The sequence below is a fragment of the Sardina pilchardus genome, chromosome 22, assembly GCF_963854185.1.
Source record: "Sardina pilchardus chromosome 22, fSarPil1.1, whole genome shotgun sequence".
Lineage (NCBI taxonomy): Eukaryota > Metazoa > Chordata > Actinopteri > Clupeiformes > Clupeidae > Sardina > Sardina pilchardus.
Window position 1 is genome coordinate 16,185,129 of NC_085015.1, and position 22,116 is coordinate 16,207,244.

Below are 22,116 nucleotides of genomic sequence, written 5' to 3' on the forward strand. Positions count from 1 at the left end.
CAACTGCATATACTGTATCCTCCTCGTTATCTACATAACTTCCTTGTTATTATGCTAAGTTAGAACCTTTTGTCAATAATGTACTGAGATGGCAATCAAAACCTTGGTCTGCTGTCTACTGAGCACTCTAGTATCTGTGACCTGATTGGCAGGCCGTGTACCATCTAGTGGTGATAAGCGGTAGGTGTATTGCAAGCATGTGTATTGGTCACTGTGTGTGTGTGTGTGTGTGTGTGTGTGTGTGTGTGTGTGTGTGTGTGTGTACGCTTGTGTGTGTCAGTTGAGTTTTCTTGTTGATGGTGTCACTACAGCTTTACAGACAATATAGATCATATACACAACATTAAGAGAGATGCCAATCACACAATGTCGTAAGTCGTTAGGAATAGAAATGGTCCATATAAATTAAGCCTTACAAAGCCCCTACACATTTTTTAGAATGATTTCAAAGATGAAAAAAGTATTTGTCCTTGATATCCTGTCCCATTCTAAAGAATATAAAAAAAAGGTCCAGGGTGCTCAGTAGTTCAGTCCAGTTTGTGAAAGTGCTCTTTGGGGTCGGGAATTCATATGAGAGAAAAAAGGAAATCCAAGGCACTCTTCTTTCAAAAAATAAAAAGCCTTTATTTTTAGCTGGTTATTTCATTATGAAAAGTTAGAAACAGGGAGAAGCAACTCTAAAGAATGTTTGAATGGAAAATAAAGGGATGATGTGCTACAACATGCCTGAGTCTGACAGAGAGCAAGATGAATATCATGACTAGGAGCAGCTAGAGCAATGATAAGGCCACATATTAGATTCAGGAGCGGGATGGAGACTGAGACTGTTTTTTGTTGTTGTTGTTGTTGTTGTTATTATTCAATGTTTAATGTTATACCCACTTATAATATGGTAACTGTTTATATACCATTCACATAAAACTGGAAAATAACTTTAAAATGATATGAAAAACATTTTTCTGTGACTGAAACTGAGGTATGTTTAGTCAAAGTCAGTTTACTGCTGTGTTGAAGGTGAATTAGACTTAGACTTAGATGACTTAAACACTAAATTGTGCTCTCATTTGAGTACATAGTGGAATTGCTCTAAAAAAAACCATGAACTCAGTTTAGTAAAATAGTGCTCTCATTTGTAAGTGTGTGCGCTTATTGACTGAATTCAAACGAGAGCCCGATGTAGTCAAATAAGTAAATGAACTCACAGATATTCGAAAAAATCTTCCATAATGCATCCCAGGCTTCATACAAATCACAGGACCATGCTTTCCATTTGCCTTTTCCCCGAACAGGCTTAACGGATGTGACTCATGATTAATGTGTCATCTAGTTAAAGAGAGAGTTGCAGGCACGCTCAGTCAAGTACAAGCAGTCACATACTGTACACACACACACACACACACACACACACACACACACACACACACACACAGGCCTATGTATATAATGTAAAATGCTACATTGTGGCACCTTTTAGGAAGGTGTGAAGAAATCCAGGTGGAATAGGCTACGTTTCTACTGAGTGACCACTGTATTTTCTTGTCTTTCTACATGATGTCAGACAGTTTGTCTGTATGGTAGGACAAACAAGAGAATAGGCTAAGTTTATTCTTAGTTTCTGTTTCTGGGCTCTTACTTTAATGGAACCGATACTCTCTCCAGACGGGCAGCCACTAAAACACGTTATGACAATGGTTACATTCTCACATTACTGTAAGTCTCCAGTCCAAGAAATGTCATAAACTAAAGGAACACAGATGTTTGCATGACACGAAAAAGGGTGTTAGCCGGTGTCGTGTCAGCCAATGAAGCTTTGTCTTGTAGTCTTTCCTAAAGAACACTAGTGGACCAACATTCCCTTCATACAGTATGCGTCAGATCATTCATAAAGTTTCACCAAATGGCAGAAACAAAAGCAGAACCACACACCTTTACATGAAACACCAGACATTCCAGTTTCCTAACTCAGGAATGGTCCCTCCCTGAAGTTTCAGTATGACTTATCGTCATGTAAGTGGTTGGAAAGATTCCAAGTCCAGCCCTAGAGAAATGATTGGTTTACTCTTTTGATAAAATTCTGGAGCAATCACGCTTTCCTCTGGGGAGACGTTTGATGTATCTAAAACAAGTACGTATTACAGTCTTGGTCTTTATCGAAATGTTATTATATTCGAAAATTATAAACTTAGAGCTGTTATAATGTCTGAAAACAATTATATTCAGAATATACTGCTACAGTAATAAACCATTTTATTTGAGAGTGGGTGGCATTTTTAATTATATTGTTTTTCTAGAATGTCACTGCTCCCATCCTGTTATAACCCAAGTGTAAAATATAATGTTATAGATTATATAGTAGCTGATATCAAGGAATACTGTTTTCTTCAATTTTGTCTGTTGCATTTGTCAGCGAGTGCATGAGGACAGAGCATTGTATTTTAGATACTTTTATTCACACTTAATTTATAGTTGTCTTGTGATTGCTTTCAACAGGTTGCACTACAAGCCTTCAATTTCAACATGTTGAATCCAAATGCTAATTGCTTGATTTACATGAACAATGAAATCCAAATCTATAACCCGAAAATGAAAAAGAAAATAATGTCACACCCTATTTGTCTATTACTTAGTAACGAGTTTTCAGGCCGTGGTTTTTACTTCCGCGGAAAAATGATTATGACATTAAATCACGTTTTAGGAAAGGTTCCATGTGGTGAGAAAATTTGGTGTTTTTTCCCCTCAGGTGATTTTGTATTAATTTTTCTGACCCATTTAAATTCTAATTTATACCAGTCCTACCCAGAGGCAGACATTGGTGTACTTCACTTTGATGCTGACCCTTCACCTCTGGGTGTTGGCTTCTATGAGAAAATGTACCGTGGTCCTCCAGAGCCGGGTATAAATATATATTTCACTAAATTTGATGAATCAAACCTAGGTGCTCCTATCAAGCGTCATGGGAGAATAATACCGGCAGAGACGGTTTGTAAAGCTATACGATCTTTGATACCGGTCACTGACAGCCAAAAACTGTTAGAAAATGAGTTCCTGATGGATACCCATGGAACAGACGGAGATAGTGGAAGCCCACTTATTGATCAAATGGGCAGATGTGTAGGGCTATATCGTGGAACCTTCTATGGCAATGGCCGTGGGGTATATCTAACCTGTTCAATCCGGCCCCAATCAATATTGCCTTCCTTATTTGACCGCCTTACTTCATTTAAGTATTACTTTTTTACTTTTCTCGCACACTTTTCTCCCATTTAGTCATTCTCCCCAATCAGTTGTTCATGAAAATTGTCATTAGCTTTAGGACTGAAATGAAAAAAAAAATGAATAAAAAAAAAACATTAAAAAACAAAACAAGCAAATAAACAAACAAACAAAACAAAACAAACAAAAAATATATATACACAATTCTGTTTGGTCATGGGTATGCCACTGTGGAGCATTTGTTTCACCATACCCAGGCTTGTGTGCAGCGACCTTTTAGGTTCATCTACTACGTCCCTTCCCCTCCCCAGGGTGGAATCTTATGTGTAGCCTGTCTCCAGAAACTGGTGAGTACAGATAACGTAAGGTCACCATGTTCCGTATGAATTCTTGGCCTGTAACACTGTTCCGTACAATTGACACTTGTGATGGATTTAAGCAATAAGCAATAATAGTCGTCCCCCCCCCCCCCCCCCCCCCCATGGACGTGGGCACTCGTACGGAACATGGTGGCCTTGTGTTAATATTAATGGTACTAACCGCACTTATCACACAAGGTAAATGTATGATGCATACTCTGTGATTACTGAAGAGATCCACACCATGTCTGCAATGTTTAGAGGTTCTTGGAGTGTTGCCAATCATACAGAGGCCTGGCTCAAGAGAAGACGTTGATCAGGCTGAGACCACACCTGAACATATAGGCTACCACCCCGTATCGAGGCTATCAACGTAACTACCAAGGTATTGATTTTGATGCACTGTAATGTGTGTGAATTTTATGGGTTTTCTCCGGTCCCTTTCCACAGGTCGCTACCCTAGAATAATAAGGTTCTATCTGACATTTTTGTCAAATTTGAGTTAAAATCAAGCACCTAGATTATAAAAACTGCATGGCGCTTGATAAATACACCTGTGGAAAGGGACCTGATGAAACCCATGGATAGGCACAACGTTTAAAAGCACAGCGTATAAGACTCTGTCCATTGAAACATCACAAGTCACTTGTGTGGCTTCTCCAGTTCTCCCCAGGTTTCAGTAAATTGAAGTGGTCCAGGGCCTGCTGCCGATGCAGCATGATGTAGTCCTTTTACCTTAAAATAACGGCTTCAAACTTATGCTGATGCCCTGCTGATTTACAATAAGGAGAGGATGGAGTCTGGCATTAATGATACATACCTGGCATGTCTGATTTTCCACTATGAACCACTGTTGTCAAGGGGAGGGGCAAGATATAATGGGTTCTCTCTTAGCGCTAGGAGCCTAGCATTGTCTAGCATTGTCTAGATGATTTTTCTTGTATATTTTGTCATATCTCTTATTCCTAGTAAAGTTTGAAAACAAGCACATAAATATTATAAATGTACAGTATGTACAAATGTATGTAAATGTGAGAAAGTAAGTAGGCCTATGAGTAAAAATGATGATGTATGAGGTACAATGGTGACAAATTTTGTCCATTATCAATGTGAAAACAGCTCACCACTCTACTTGATATTAGATATTTTTGTTCCTGTAAGATCTCCCAAAGGTCAGCCACATCACTCACAGACATTCTATCTGGATCCTCCTAATGTGTGAAAACATCGCCACCAGCTGGTCACCTCTGGAACAACACACCAACTATACTGCAAATCCATCGCCACCTCACTGGGCTATTTGCTCTCATATCTGATTCCTCCCTGGTTCCTATTTTCTTTGTCCTTTTCATGTCTGTGCCTAATCTGGGTTATAAATGTAGCTCAGTTTACGATTAACATATGTAAGATTGTGCCTAATCAGGGTTATAGATTTAGCTCAGTTTAAGATCAACATGTTCAGATTGTGCCTACTCTGGGTTATAGATTTAGCTCAGTTTAAGATTAACATGTTCAAGATTGTGCCTAAGATGGGTTAGAAGTGTAGCTCAGTTTAAGAAGAACATGTTTAAGATTGTGCCTACTCTGGGTTATAGACTTTACTCCGTTTAAGATTTTCTTTTGTTTTTATTTTTTGAAAAAGCAACCAAAAATTGAGAGGTACATTAATGTTTGGCTGTATGGTGAGGGCCTCATATATCCTTAATTGAATTTGCATTTGGTCAGGCCCTCCACTATACACCTGTATGAGCATTACCATCATTTGTAGAATAAACAGCTTTCCCTCTCCACCAAAAGCATCCTGCTGTCTTTTGCTGTCTTTACAATTTAGTATGTTAACATAGTGGATCAACAGTGTGTTCAGTTGCACTTTATTAGTGTTGATGGAAGGCAGAGATAGCAGATTCGCATTAGAAGACCACAGTAAGCTAGAGGAGGTGCAAAGCTGGATAATTGAATTAAGATAACAAGCAGATCCAGTGAGTGTCCTGTCGGCTAGAGTAAAAAGTCTGAATTTGATTTGAGCTGCTAAAGAAAGCCCTGTGAAGTCACTAACAGAAGAGTCTTCTATGGTTGAGACCAGATGTGCCGTTGCATTTCTAATCATCTGTAATGATCTCATCACACAAGCAGGAAGACTACCTAGCAAACATGCCAGGCCCAAAAGAGGTAGGCCTATGTTTGCTGGGTATCAATGCGATACAATAGATGAGTTTGGAAATATGTTGTGTGCCATGTTGTGTCAAATAAGTGTGTGTGGGGGGGGGGGGGGGGGGGAGGTCCGCTACACCATGAGCTCTGGATAGAAATTTAATGTGGCGGTTTGGGCGCTAGCCCTTCCTCCCACGTGTAAAACAAGATCTGATTGATCTTCCAACTATTGCACTGTATAAAGCGACACATACTGTATTTGCAGATGACGCTGCATGCTCTGGCATGCAGTCGGTCATCAAATCATGTGCAGGTTGCTAAGGTGAATGGGGACATGTAAAACTGAATGCAGATCTGTGGGGGATAACTAGATTAACAGGAAATATCAGCGTGAAATAGTTTTTTTTATCGTTCAGCATCATCAACTGCTGTTCCGGGTTTCATTATTCCTCAACACCACACTGCAATTACATGGGTTCTCATTCATAACACAAGCTAGGAAACACAAACACTCACTCTGATAACATGCATACAGGAGGGGGAAGATCATAACAACATGTACGTAACACACAACACAACAACACATTACATCTCCCAACCCTCCCGCAATGCACCCTGGGGATAAAGTGCGGCCCGGTCCGGTACAGTATGATTACTGTTCATTTTCAGTAAGCATAGCATTCACACAAGACTGGGAATAAAAATGACATGAAAAACATTTCTCCGTGCCTGAAACTGAGGTATGGTAAGTCAAAGTCAGTTTACGGCTGTGCTTAAGGTGAATGAGAGATTCAGACAAAGATTGTGCGTTCACTTGAGTAGGCTACATAGTGGAATTGCTCTAACAAATCTTGAACTCTTTTAGTAAAAAGTTGACTCATTTGTACATCACACACACAAGTCACACAAATATACACACCCACATCTACTCGCTCATCAATTAGATTCCTCACAAAGCAACACCTACAGAGGCTTCAAAGTTTCTGGTTCTCATAACCCGAATGTGTGCCTAATATATCACACAACACATTTAGCAATATACTAGCTTTGCTTGATTGGGAAAGATACCTTTTGTCCCTCACCTAAAGAAATATTGAATAATGTGATTGTTACTTTGTTACTATTGTTACCACTTTGCTGCTGTCTCTCAAATCACAATGACTCCTCAGGTCAGGTAACATAAGTGACCACTGTGTTCTCATATCTTGTCTTTCTACATGATGTCAAATAGTTTGTCTATATGGTAGGACAAACAAGAGAATAGGGCAAGTGTTCATGGCCCATATGGGGAAAGAAGATTATACTTAGTTTCTTAGTTGATACTTTAATGGCCGTTTCTTTCCAGACGAGCAGCCCCTAAAACACTTAATGACAATGGTTACATTATCACTGAAGCGTTCCGTTCCCGATGCGTAAAATCCATTTTAGACTGGTCTTTTTTTTTTAACATAAGCACCACTGTCATATCTGGTGTAGCTACTTCCATTGATTATAATGATTATTAACTGCTGCAGCATATGTGTCGCGAACGGAATGCCTCAGTTATGCTCTTGGTGTCCCTTGAAAGTCTCCAGTCCCAGAAATGTCATAAATTAAAGGAACACGGATGTTTGCATGACACAAAAATGTTAGTGCCGGCCTTTGAGACTATATCTTGTAATCTTTCCTAATGTACAGTGTCTTCAGCAGTTTTCTGTCAGATCAGTCATAAAATTTCCCAAAATGCCAGAAACAAAAGCAGGCCCACACACATTTGCATGACACACCTGACATTCCAGTTTGGTAACTCAGGAATGGTCCCTCCCTGAAGTTTCAGTATCACTTATCCTCATATTAGTGGTTGGAATGACTCCAAGTTCAGCCCTACAAAAATGATTGGATTACTCTTTTGAAAAAAAAAATGGAGCAACTACGATAAAAAAAACCACACCCCACTCCCCATCCCCAGAAGCTGTAAGATGGACCTAAACACGGTATGTACAGTATTATCTTAAACTTTGCTAAAGATTGTTTGTTGTAAAATCATCATGGTAACGTATGATGGTTTGATATTAAATTGTTCATGTTTACTAATAATACAATTTCTTATTTGAATATGGGTGCATCAATTTTACAAAGTTCATTAGCAATCAACTTTGGATTCTTTTTTTTTGTTAGCCACTGTTTTACTGTTGCAAATGCATCTGAAATGTAATGCTAAGATCTAAACTAGTGATTATATACAGTATTAAGGTCAAGCTTAAAAGGCAATGTTATGTATCTACTATAGATCATATGTTGCTGATATCAAAGATATTCTGTTCATTATCCATTCTGTGATTGCTTTCAACAGGTTGTACAACAAGCCTCCAAATTTAGTGATTCAAATCCAAAAATGAAATACTTTATTTATAGGAACAATATAATAACAAAATATACATCAAACTTGGAATATAAATTGACATCAAATCCTATATGTCTGTTACATAATAATGTTTATAGAGGATATGGTTTTTACCTCCACAATAAAAAAATTATTACTGTTAATCATCTTTTTAAAGATGTTAAATTCCCCACTGTAATTTGGTGTCTTTTTCCCTCAGATGATTTTATATTGATTTTGAAGTGTAAAATGAAGCATTCTTGGTCGTACCAGTCATACCCTGACATGGACACGGCTGTACTCCATTTTGATGCTGATCCTTCACCTCTAGGTGATGGCTTATATGATAGAATGTGCCTGGGTCCTCCAGAACCAGGTATAGATTTAAATTTTTACACATTTGATTTACAAAATCTAAATATTCGTATTCCACATCCTGGGGAAAAAGTTCCTATGATTGACAAACCAAGAAAAAAATCATTAGAAAATGACTTCCTGATGAGTGTATCTGGCGAAATGGGAGATAGTGGAAGCCCTATTTTTGATCAAATGGGAAAATGTATAGGATTATATTGTGGATATTTCCATGGCAATGGTCGTGGGGTTTATCTAACAGATTCTATATTCCAATCACCCTTTTTTCATTACATCAGATCAAAAATCAGGAAAATTCTTACAAAAATAAAAGAATAAAAAAAACAATAAAACAAAATTAAACATGACATAACATACCAAAAAAAAATATATTTTTTTTTACATTTGATTTACAAAATCTAAACATTCGTATTCCACATCCTGGGATAAAAGTTCCTATGATTGACAAACCAACAAATCATTCATAATCATTAGAAATTAAATTAAATTAAACATGACATAACATACCAAAATAATCTAAATATTCGTATTCCACATCCTGGGGAAAAAGTTCCTATGATTGACAAACCAAGAAAAAAAAAACAATAAAACTAAATTAAACCTAACATAACATACCAAAAAAAAAAAAAAAAAAAAAAAAAAAACATGGTTAGGGTCACCTGCCTTGATTCGCATATGAACTTAAGTGAATCCCATCCCCAACCCAGCTGTTAGCTGCAAAGGGTGGACCAACATCATATGTCACTTAAGTTCATAATGTGAGTTGAGGCAAGTGACCCAATGCATATATCAGACGCCCAGGCTTATTAAGTACAACCTGCTAGGTCCATCTTGCAGCTTCTGTCCCCCCCCCCCCCCCCCCCCCCCCCCCCCCCGCCAGGGTGGCATTCTTGTGTGTGGCCTGTCTCCACAAACTGGTGAGTACAGATAGTGGTTGCTCCGGTACTAATAGTGTGCATATCACACCAGATTAATGTATGATGCATGCTCTATAATTACTGAAGATATCTTCACATTGTCTGTAATGTATAGAGACACTTGGAGTGTTGCCATTCATACAGAGGCCTTGCTAAAGAGAAGTCGTTGAACAGGCTGTACTGAAGATGGACCAGGCTGAGACCACACCTAACTACATAACCATCCTAGTATAAAGAATATCGACGTAACAACCAAGGTATTGTTGTTAATGAACAATAAGATTTGAAAGATTTTTACAACCATCAGAATTTGAAATACATTCTAAAGTTAGATTTCCAAGATGCCTATAGCCTAGTAACTTGAAAGGTACCATTCCCTATAAACATTTCTTTGTATTCAAAGCAACATGATACTTCAACTTTATTTCAATGCCACACTGCAGTAGGCCTACGCATCATTGCTATTGTTGGGGGGAGGGGCATGACCCTTTTGTCAGTTTTAGATATACTGGGTTCTCCCTTAGCGATATGGGATCTTGGCATGTAATGGTATTATTTGGAGTTTCATACTATAGTAAGCAGCCATGAAGCAAGGAGCAAGGAGTTAGAATAAACAGAAGACACCTCCCTCTCCCCCTGTGAAATGCTAATTGCCAACATTCCATTCTCTTTAATGTGAAACTTCAACCAACTCACACTAAGATAAAGGATTCTACCTTGATGTAATATCTATATGGCCTGAAATGTAAATGTATTCATTTCTGGTATCATTATGATAGTCTCAGTGTTAGGATTGTAATGATTCCAGTGTAAGAATGTTTGGGACATTCTATAAGTGATGTTTTTTATATATATGATATCTCTCCTCATGCTAATCAAAATCAGAGTAAGAAGGTGTGAGTAGGTGTGATTAGGTGTGAGTGGGTGTGACTGAAGCCATCTAAAAGAACCAATCACCTTGGCTTGTTTTTTTGCCGCCCTTTTCCCTTTGTTCAAAATTGATGAAACTGCATTGTTGGTGAGAAAGAGAGATTATATTTGTAGAAGGAGGAAGCAAGGTCAGGGGGCCTGGGGTTCAATTCCCCAGGCCCAAGGCCTATATAGACTAAAGTTATTTTTTACCCTCTCTGCTTGTAAGAATAAAACCTGATTCCTAAGTTTTCTTGAGTTTTGCCAGTCTAAATTAATAAGTAGTAATATCAAAAGATAGAATTACTAACACATGTTGAAACTGATGAAACACACTTTTCAATGGGCTGATTTAGATTTAGTCATATCACTTATTCCTGGTAAACTGGGAATGCACATCATAAAGGTTATTATCAATGTATGCAAAAACATAGCAAATGAGTGAAAATGAAGTATGAGTAAATATGGTGATTACATGTATCAGGTACAATGGTGACAAATGTTGTCCATTACCAATGTGAAAACAGCTCACCGCTCTTTTTGATATCAGATATTTTTGTTCCTTTAAGGGTCATCTTTCGGGCCCCACAGGTCTAGCCTGGCACGCCCTCCCAGTGACGTAGCCTGACACCTTCGGCGTTGCTGTGGCTGGTCTGACCAACAGCTCATCGGGCAGGATTTCTGAATTCCCCAAAACTGCGGAACTGCCCCCTTTGGTCGAGAACCAATCAACTTTGAGCAGCTCCAACGGCTCAGAAGAAAGAGTGTTGTTATTGGTTTAAACTCGGCAAACCCCTTTCTGACATCGACCAGTAGCAAATCGAGGCACTTAAAGGAGGCGGGTCAACCAAGCGCTTGGAGAAACCGTTTAACACAGGCTCTTGGTCAGACTAAAGTCTCGCAGCGCCTTTCAAGTCGATGGCAATCAGGCTACCACAGGTCAGCTACATCACTCAGCCATTCCATCTGGATCCTCCCAATGTGGGAAAACATCGCCACCAGCTGGTCACCTCTGGAACAACACCACCTAATGCTGATCTGATTTTTCCCTGGTCTTTTTTCTGCCCCTTTGCGTATGTGCCTAGGTTTAGCTTAGTTTAAGATTTTAAGTAGGGATGTGCCTAATCTGGGGTTAGCCCAGTTTAAGATTTCCTTTCTCAACTGTTTAAAAAAAAAAAAAAAAATTGAAAAAGCAACCAAAAAATGGAGAGACATACAGGTAATTTGTATAATAAACAGATTTCCCTGTCCACCAAAAGCATCCCGCTGTCTTTTTTCTTTACTATTTAGTATGTTAACATAACGGATCAATGGTGTTTTCAGTTGCATGCTTTAATATTACTGTTGATGAAACGCAGACATGCTCATTAGAAGACCACAGTAGGCTTTACTCTCTCTCTCTCTCTCTCCCTCTGTCTTTCTCTCTCTCCCTCACTCAGTCTCTCTCTCTCTCTCACACACACACACACACACACACACAGACACACAGGCCCAGAAACCTAAAATGGCAAATGAGGTAACACAGGACCTATGATTTCCACACATTATAGCCCCGGGTCCAGTAGACTCACGAAGACCCTGTATGTAATAGAAATGTGTGTGGGGGGGGGGCAATGATTTTTTTTTAAATTGTATTTATGTGAATGAGCCAAGGCCAATGAATCTCAGTTTAGTTTGAAAAAATAATTATTTGTATCATTTTTCTTTAGATGAAAACTGAAAACGGGACCCGAAGACCCTAATTGTGTGTAGTGTTTTGGTCTTGTTTTAAAACTTGTGCTTAAGCTATTGAAAAAAAAATATATACTGTATAACTGGCAAATGCTGGATAAACAAGTTTAGATAACAGATGACAATATAGCACTCTGTTCTCATTATATCTACATGGAATCCAGTTGAGCCACTATCTGCAATTTTCCATCCCAATTATATCAACATACATAAATGAAAGGAACATTAGAGAGCTGGCAGAGTTGGCTATGCGCCAAATTATGTTCTGCAGTTTGTTTGTTGGAAATGTTATTCATATACCTAAGAAAGCATTGAATTGTAGTATTAATGCAACGACAAATGCATTCACTTGTTATAATTTGTAGTTATTAGTAAATATTGTGCAAGTGTTGGAAACATAATGTGCATGTAGATAACATCTAATAACATTGTGTTCTCATCAGTGTCTACAGTACATGGAATCCAGTTGAGCTACTATTTAAAATTTTCCATTCATTCTACATATGAAAGGAACACTGAAGTTGTTCACATGACAAACCTGTCCAGTTACATTTGTCATGCACACAGAACAGACACAAACAATTGAATGGCCCCTGCACACCACATTTAGGTCCAGACCATAGGATATTTGGATGTAGATGCAAAAATACAGAGATGTACAGTATGCACGCGTGCGCACACACACACACACACACACACACACACACACACACACACACACACACACACACAGTATGCTGTAAACCTCCAAGTCTCCGTTTCATGTGTGTTTTAATCAAAAGCCAAAAGATGAGAACCTGAGAAGCATTACATTTGGTAATTTATACAAACACAGATTTAAGCACTTATATATAGCGTCAGTATCAAAATTTTGCGGGAGTGTTGGAAAGTAATGGCTAGTTACTTTTAATTCCCACTGGCCCCGGCTCCTCAGTTAACACAACACAGCACTGTGTTTTCATTAGTGTTTTCATGGAATCCAGTCGAGCCACTATCTGTACAGTATGTTGAATGAATGCAGAATTTCTCTTTTTGGTTTACACAATATGCTGTGATTGCCCAATTTTAATCACTAATTCCAGTGACATTTTTAAAATTCAGTTTATATGAGATATACATGTCAACACTATTGTGTTATACAGGCTGTGGCATGTACTGAGGTCTTTCAGGTGCTGCATTTAATATTGCTGTGTTAGTGCTAGAGTTAAGTCTGGTTTATAGTAGACCCTAAACCTACAATTATTATAGGGCCTCTTTAGATATTGTTTCTGGCTGTGGCCAGATGTGAGAACTCACAATGCTTTCTGGAAATCCAGCCCAGGACAGAAAGCCAACAGGTAAGAAAGCGAATACAAATACCATTCATGGTATTGCCAAAACCATACTTCTCAGAACAACCCACTACTGGATGGGCAGAGGCCAAGTTCAACCCTATGGAGACAATTGGCTAGAGCATTGCTTAAATATCGGTGAGTATCTATGTTTCACCAGATGTAAAATGGAGTTGGAACGGGTAAGATCATCTTATCAACATTATGTGTGTTTTGCATAAAACTGTCTGTACACTCTTAAAACAATCGTGGTGGGAAAAAAGAACACACAACTTGCATTGAGAATAACATAACTTGTTTTGAAACAACACAACTTTTAACTTTAAGTTAGGATATTATTTTACTGACAGTGATATACTATGATTAGCCTTCTTTATTACAAAGTGCTATGCTGTTGTCCTTGTTTGTAATTTTGCTATTTCTATTGCTCTATTGCTAATTTTGACTTTTTGAATCATACATCATGGAAGCCATGTCCATGTAAATCTTTTGCTCTTACATATTTCAATTTGGAATATATGGGTGGTATCTGTATATGAATTTCCCAACGTTTCTTGACATTTTGTAAAGCTGAACTTAAACTCCTGCAAACTGCTTTTCTTGCAGATCTTAACTAAAAGCTAAACAAAAGAAAAAAACACTCCATCTGAACATCTCTTAGGGGAACATGTGATAGCTTCCAGAAACCAGTAAGTACTGTTCTTCCTCACATAATCTAGATAGCTTGTGCATGTGTCATCCTGTCTCAGTGCATGCCACATAACTGAATAGATGATTGCTATAGTCAACAGGAAACACCTCTAAATGTTGCATCAGACAGAGGAGGAAATGAAAAAGCTATAAACGAGGACCTGAATGAGACCATGGTGCCAAAGGTGAACCGGGCTGAGACCACACCACATCTGAAGTTTACAGACCCACAACCACCATAAAAAATGGAATCTCGTCTATAATCAGGTATCATTTTTATATGCACAATACATGCATCATTTTACAGAAAAGCAAACAAAAGAGTTTTGGGTTGCTCAACATCACATCTATTTTTTTTTTTCTGATTCATCACCAAATTCAGATAGTTTTGGTAAGCAATGTAGCTCCCCCAAAAACACCAACACCACAGATGCCTCTAATAGAAGCACTGGTAACTTGTGTCATTTGGTGATATAGAACTGTGAAAGCTGTGAAAGTTTTGCTCACGTGTACGTATGTAAAGGAGAACTCCGGCAATTTTCCTCACAGATCTCTCGAGGTCAGTCCTGTCGGTACAAAAAAAATATTTACTTGAAATCAGATCATGCCCCCAGAATGTAGCTGCCTGGCTGTTCTAGCTGTTGGCTGCAGCAACTAGAAGCTGTGTACCGACTGCGGGCTACTCAGTGACCTTGAGAAACAGATATCTATGTGAAAAATCCCAGAGTTTTCCTTGAATCGCATAACTAGTGGGAAATATAGCCGCAAGCGGCAATGGCGGGCCCGAGCACCTGCGGTGCGGAGACCTGTGAAATTTCGGAATCTAACAAAGCAACATGTGCCTGTTGGTGGGCATGTGCGTGAGCAACACACATGCCCACCAAATTTGGTCAATTTTCCTGAATGTATGTGTCAACCACAACAGACAACCCACTAGGTGGCGCTATAGAGTCCCTACGCGACACCCTAGGCCAAAGCTCTGTCTCTGACTAGCCATAGCAATAACACACAAGCCCACCAAATTTGGTTCATTTTCGTGAATGTATGTGTCAACCACAACAGACAACGCATTAGGTGGCGCTATAGAGTCCCTACGCCACACCCTAGACCAAAGCTCTGTCTCTGACTAGCCATAGCAATAACACACAAGTCCACCAAATTTGGTTCATTTTCGTGAATGTTTGTGTCAACCACAACAGATAACGTGCTGCAAGGTGGCGCTATAGAGTCCCAAAGCCACACCTTAGGCCAGAGCTCTGTCTCTCACTACCGATTGCAATAACACACAAGCCCACCAAATTTGGTTCATTTTCGTGAATGTATGTGTCAACCACAACAGACAACCCACTAGGTGGCGCTATAGAGTCCCTACGCCACACCCTAGGCCAAAGCTCTGTCTCTGACTAGCCATAGCAATAACACACAAGCCCACCAAATTTGGTTCATTTTCGTGAATGTATGTGTCAACCACAACAGACAACGCACTAGGTGGCGCTATAGAGTCCCTACGCCACACCCTAGACCAAAGCTCTGTCTCTGACTAGCCATAGCAATAACACACAAGTCCACCAAATTTGGTTCATTTTCGTGAATGTTTGTGTCAACCACAACAGATAACGTGCTGCTAGGTGGCGCTATAGAGTCTCAAAGCCACACCTTAGGCCAGAGCTCTGTCTCTGACTAGCAGAAGCAATTCCACATGTAGCTGCCAAATTACATCCAATTCATAACCTTTTTTCTGCCTATAACACCAACTTCCTGTTTCTTAATAAAACGCCATAATTCAAACGTTCGCCATTTCAATATACTTTTGAAATTCAAAAATCTGGTCGCAATTCCTCTCGGGCAACCCCTCAAGATCATTTTAGTGCTTATATGACATGATTTCGATAAACCGTCTAGGAGAAGTGTTTCAAAATACGTGATGTGCAAAAATCATAATCATAATCATAACTCAAATTCTTATAAGATTCACTATATAGTTTCAATGTAAAACTTGTTCAGATTTATACAACACACATGTCCACCAAATTTGGTTCATTTCCGTGAATGTATGTGTCAACCACAATAGACGGCGCGCTAGGTGGCGCTATAGAGTCCCTGAGCCACACCCTAGGCCAGGGGTCTGTCTCTCAGTAGAGGCATCAATTCCACAGGTAGCTGCCAAATTTCAAGAGTTTTAGAGCATGCCAAGTTGCTGAAAAAGGGCAAAACATGTCCGGTAAGAGGAAAATACTATAATAAGAATAATAATAAATATAGCCGCAAGCGGCGATGGCGGGCCCGAGCACCTGCGGTGCGGAGACCTGTGACATTTCGGAATCTAACAAAGCAACATGGGGCGTGTTGGTGGGCATGTGCATGAGCAACACATGGCCACCAAATTTGGTCAATTTTCCTGAATGTATGTGTCAACCACAACAGACAACGCGTTACGTGGCGCTATAGAGTCCCTTAGCCACACCCTAGGCCAGAGCTGTTTTTCACTAGCGGCAGTAATAACTCACAAGGTCATGAAATTTGATTCATTTTCGTGAATGTAAATGTCAACCCAAAACGGGTAACACGCTAGGTGGCGCTATAGAGTCCCTAAGCCACATCCTAGGCCAGAGCTCTGTCTCTGACAAGCGATCACACACGATCTCACAAGCCCACCAAGTTTGGTTCATTTTCGTGAATATATGGGTCAACCACAATAGACAATGCGGTAGGTGGCGCTATACAGTCCCTAAACCACACCCTAAGCCAGAGCTCTGTCTCTGACTAGAGATAGCAATAACACACATGCCCACCAAAATTGGTTAATTTTGGTGAATGTGCGTGTCAACCACAACAGACAATGCGCTAGGTGGCTCTATAGAATGTCTAACACTCAGCAAAGCGCCATGAGACATGTGTAATGTATTGGCGCTCTATAAGCGACATTAAATTGAAATTGAAATTGAAAATAGAGTCCCTAAGCCACACCCTAGGCCAGAGCTCTGTCTCCGACTAATGGTAGCAAAAACAATTTTGTCTGTGAAATTTCTAAAGTACGCCTTCTGCCACGAAGATAAGTTGTAGGGTTTTAAATGTTCAAAAAAAGAGTAAAAGGTACGCAGACTTTCTCATACTTAATTTACTTTATTTGATTTGAAATTTGATACAACCTAAGCCGAATACTGAACCAGCAAGTATCATTAGGTTAACTGAATGGGGCATAGAAAATGAGTGTTTGCTGCTGCTTTGCCATATCAAGTTTCCTTGTTCTTTATCTTACTGACAGCACTCGATGATGTTGAACAGCATGGATCGATTCACACTATATTTCAGGGGTGTGATTGGCAAAGGACAAAAAAGAGGAAAATATACCCAGCACCCCCAGGAGAAAGTTTTTAAAAATTACCCCTTAAATGATAACATCAGATGACTTTTATGAGAACTATTGATAAATTGTGATACATTTATTTCAAACATTAGAACATATATCGAGGGCTGAGAACCAAAGGGGCGGTTGCATAAGTGACATTTTGGTAAAAATTGAGTTATCACCTGAAAGCTCTTGATGAGCTCTTTTTAGCTTACAAAATTATAGAAGTAAAATATTTATAAATATAAAGTTATTGAACAAAAACCAAAGGTCTTTAACTGTAAACATAAGCAGTTAGATTTGTTTTGGCGCTCTTGTAAAGTTGGTTACTTACGCCCCTGTGGTTCTCAGCCCTCGATATATATATAGATATATATAGACTATATTGTAATAAGTCTATAACTAATTTATAGCAAAGTAGCCTAGGCCTACTCAAGGCTAAACCAGATATGGCTGAAATATGTAGGCTATCATGATCATTTTGCCAACAATGATGTAGAACCATGGATTTTCTCAGTTCATGACATGTTTTGTTTTCACTTAAACCAACATAAAGTTATAATTTTGACTACATGTTTGACTATAGGCCTACTGATAACATATAGCCTGCCCCCTTACAGTCCTCTAGCTCTAGTCCTGTACAATAATATATAATAGTGAATAGGCCTATTGATGATGCTGTTTGAAGAGGTTGCTTGATGATATTTAAGTTCCAAAGAAAATCAAATTGCACCACTTTCTCTCCTTCCAAAGTAACATGTCCTATCCTCCTAAAAATAAATGTCTGGCCCTACTGTTATAGGCTACATCACTTGTTCAAGTGCACACACTAAATGGAGAGCTAGGATTAAAATTCAGATTGTACCTTTAAATAGGCGACTTTTTCATCTATCAGCACAATGCTACAGGCCATTTCCACTAAAGAAAAAATCAGCTCAATATTATGTGCAAGACATGTTTACCAAGCATGCCAACGTGTTATCTGTTAGCACTATCGTCATACGTTTTCTCATAGTGAGATGGCTATCCCGAAATATGTTTTGAATGACATGGGGCGCACGGAGATGAAAGGCTGGAAAAACGCGAAATGACTAGGTGTTAACTAAACGATTTACTGTAGTTTACCTAAGGTAGACAGGCTTTGTGGCTAAAACGATGAAAACCAGTCGGCTAGTCTGTCTCAGCTAACTTCAGGCACTGTAGACTAGTTTACACGCGCAGAAATTAAAAGTCGCCATCACGAGATTGTTGTCATTATCGGAAAATCCGGACACGTCAAACTGGATGCGAACGAGTGGAAAAGCCAACAACACTATTGGCCTCACAAGAGAGTTGATGGGCAAAATGCTACGTCTTTTAAATAAATAATTTGAGCTTTACCGTTTCATGCCTAACGACAGCAAATTTCGAGGTAGCCCATCATAGCCCAGGTTATTAATGCATAGGATAGCCTAATTAAACTAGGCTGTAAGTGATGGCAGATCAGAAAAAAAAAAAACGTTTTGAAGTCTACCCAGAGCATGTTTGCAAACGTATGCAAAGGGATAAACTATGTTCATACCATCTTAAATCCTTTCAAAAACTAGGACTAGGCAGTCTGCCTATGCTGTTTGCATGGGTATGGTAGAGTTGCAGGAATAAATCGTTTGTTATATCGTTGCTTCTAGCCTCGTATGGTTTCACGCAGGGATCCCACACACATTGCACGACTGCTCATATGAATCAGTGGCACCAAACTAACGTATTTCCAGATAGGGGAAACGTTTAGATTATTTTGAATAGATAGATGGTTCACTCAATGTAAAGGCAATTGATCGCCACAACTGAATAACAATAACCTGCCCTGCTAACACTGGAGGGGAAAGTTCTTACGTATACTGTACCTTCCTTGAAAGCTAGCCAGCTAGCTGACGGCCAGTTCTAGCTGTTCTGTCATCTTCTCTCCTGCTTTCTAGATGTCCATGGAGAAACATCCTCAGATATCCAGTAAACGTCATGCTGTCTTTCAGAGTTTAATCCAAGTTTGATGTAAACGTAGTCAAGATGTAAACTGTAGCCTATGCCGAATTTAGAAAAACATAGTGGGCTAATTAGCTGATGAATCCTGCTAAGGTTCAAACGCCAGTTCAGGATAAGCGACCAGTATTTACAATGTAGGGACACAGATATGCTAGTTATAAATAGAGTAATCATTCCTTTAGTTACGCAGAATAAGTTCGTTGTTGTTTCAATTCAAACTCATTAATGGTAACGTCCTCCACTGATAGAGGCATAGCTATGTGGTTAGCTAGTCTATGTGAGCCACATTTCAGCAATGGATAACGTCATACTGCAAATTGTAAAACATGTTTACAAAATAACAGATCGGAGAGAGATGATACGTCGCATTGCTATAACTGTCACACTATTAAAGTAATACATTTTCAGTCACATTGTCAAAAGTTAAGAGGATAGGCTACCTACACTGTAACAACGTGACAATTACTAGCTTATTCCGCTTCACTCACGGTTTATTTAACAGCACCAAAACTGGTAGTCACAAATTTTGTCATGCCAAATTTGAGTTAAGAGAACTGATGGGAATGTTCTTTTATTTGTTATTCAAGCAATGTATGTCTCGTGACGAACTCACCATGAATACACTTCACCGATGGCCTCGCTCCAGGTTATAAGGTTCTCTCTGTCCGACGCTCGCTGGATGTGTTATATACACGAGTGTTACAAACAGAGACAGTGTAGAGTTCCCTCTGGTGGACAAACTACAACGCCAACACTAATGACATGCACTATGCAACACCAACACTCATGGCTTGCATGAAGGGTGTTTCATCCGTTTTTACTTTATTTTCAAAATATTAATTTATCAGCCATTATAAATGTCACTACCAATAGATTGGAAAATGCCTAATATCAGCCGATAATATCAGCCAGAGGATAAATATTTTAGATTTTAGGTAAAACTACATGTCAACCGCAATCCTTAATGCGCTATTGAGTGACAAACAACACCAAACTCAAAATGTGTATATGACTGACACTACAAACACACTAACTACTACTCCATTACATTTCATCCAAATTAGTCACTGTTTTCTGCCTATAACACCAACTTATTGTTCCTTTTATAAGACACCTAGGTTCAAACCTTCGCCATTTCAATATACTTTTGAAATTCAAAAATCTGGTCGCAATTCCTCTTGGGCAACCCCTCAAGATCATTTTACTGCTGAAATGACATGATTTCAATAAACCGTCTAGGAGAAGTATTTCAAAATACATGATGTGCAAAAATCAGAAAATCTCACATAATTCAAATTCTTTTAATATTTACTATATAGTTTCAATGTCAAACTTGTTTAGAATAATACAACACACATGTCCACCAAATTCGGTTCATTTCCGTGAATGTATGCGTCAACCACAGTAAACGGCGCGCTAGGTGGCGCTATACAGTCCCTGAGCCACACCCTAGGCCAAACCTTTGTCTCTAAGTACAGTTAACAATTCCACTTCTAGATGCCAAATTACAAGAGTTTTAGTGCATGTCAAGTTGGTGAAAAAGGGCGAAAAAGTTAAGAGTAAGAGGAATAGAAGTATAATAATAATAATAATAATAATAATAATAATAATCTGAGCAAAAACAATAGGGCCTTGCACCTACGGTGCAGCCACTTTCAGTGGCCGCACCTCGGTGCTCGGGCCCTAATAATAATCTGAGCAAAAACAATAGGGCCTTGCACCTACGGTGCAGCCACTTTCAGTGGCCGCACCTCGGTGCTCGGGCCCTAATAACAGAGGTGCTTTCATTATCTCTCTAGGATAACTGCCCCTGTCATCTGAGCTCCAGGATAACTGCCCCTGTGCTATGTCATCTGGGCTCTAGGATAACTGCCCCTGTCCTATATCATCTGGGATCTAGGATAACTGCCCCTGTGCTATGTCATCAGAGCTATAGGATAACTGCCCCTGTGCTATGTCATCTGAGCTCCAGGATAACTGCCCCTGTGCTATGTCATCTGGACTCTAGGATTTGCATTCACTTCATTTCATTACAGGCATACAAAACAATGTTGTGACTTCAAGATCTTCATCTTGAGATATTTTTGCATGTACAGTAGCTAAACTTTTAAAACTAATTCACTCTTTTTTATGTAAATGAACTAGTAAGAAAATTAAATCAACCAAAACCAAACACTGTTGAAGGGCCTTACCCCTCTAGAGCCCAATTAGTCATCATTGTTTGTGTTTGTTTCATACGGAATTAGCTACATATATTTCAGTCACAAGCACTGTTTGATTTGCTTGCCCTGACACCCACTGATACACATGCAGGCCCACCACGCACACACACACACACACACACACACACACACACACACACACACACACACACACACACACACACACACACACACACAAACACACACACACACACACAATTGCAAACCCACAAACACTTATACACACACACACACACACAAGTGTAGATCATGATGTTAACAGGAAGAGAGGCAGGTGGAAGGGGTGCTGTGTGTCTCCATGGTGGCAGTAGAGGTCAGACTGCAGATACAGACTTTGCTGTGTGTGTGAACGAGAGCTCCTAATTGAATAAATAACGTGTGTGTGTGTGTGTGTGTGTGTGTGTGTGTGTAGTGACTCTGGTGGCCCCTGGTGTGTAAGTCGTTTGAACAGTTCGTCCAGGTCGGGGTGGTGAGTGTTGGAGGTGGCA

The 22,116-nt window shown here is 39.3% G+C and overlaps 3 long non-coding RNA genes across 3 annotated transcripts; all 3 read left to right on the plus strand.

Moving 5' to 3' along the window:
- Window positions 1–2,077: 2,077 nt before the first annotated feature.
- Window positions 2,078–5,371, plus strand: LOC134070647 (uncharacterized). The gene is made up of 4 exons (XR_009936943.1): window positions 2,078–2,125; window positions 2,491–3,560; window positions 3,834–3,957; window positions 4,734–5,371. It is a non-coding gene; the product is annotated as an uncharacterized LOC134070647 (long non-coding RNA).
- Window positions 5,372–7,662: 2,291 nt separating this feature from the next.
- On the plus strand, window positions 7,663–8,917 carry LOC134070535 (uncharacterized). The gene is made up of 2 exons (XR_009936938.1): window positions 7,663–7,696; window positions 8,056–8,917. It is a non-coding gene; the product is annotated as an uncharacterized LOC134070535 (long non-coding RNA).
- Window positions 8,918–9,305: 388 nt separating this feature from the next.
- LOC134070534 (uncharacterized) lies at window positions 9,306–11,544 on the plus strand. Its single transcript, XR_009936937.1, has 3 exons — window positions 9,306–9,377; window positions 9,493–9,634; window positions 10,856–11,544. It is a non-coding gene; the product is annotated as an uncharacterized LOC134070534 (long non-coding RNA).
- Window positions 11,545–22,116: the final 10,572 nt, after the last annotated feature.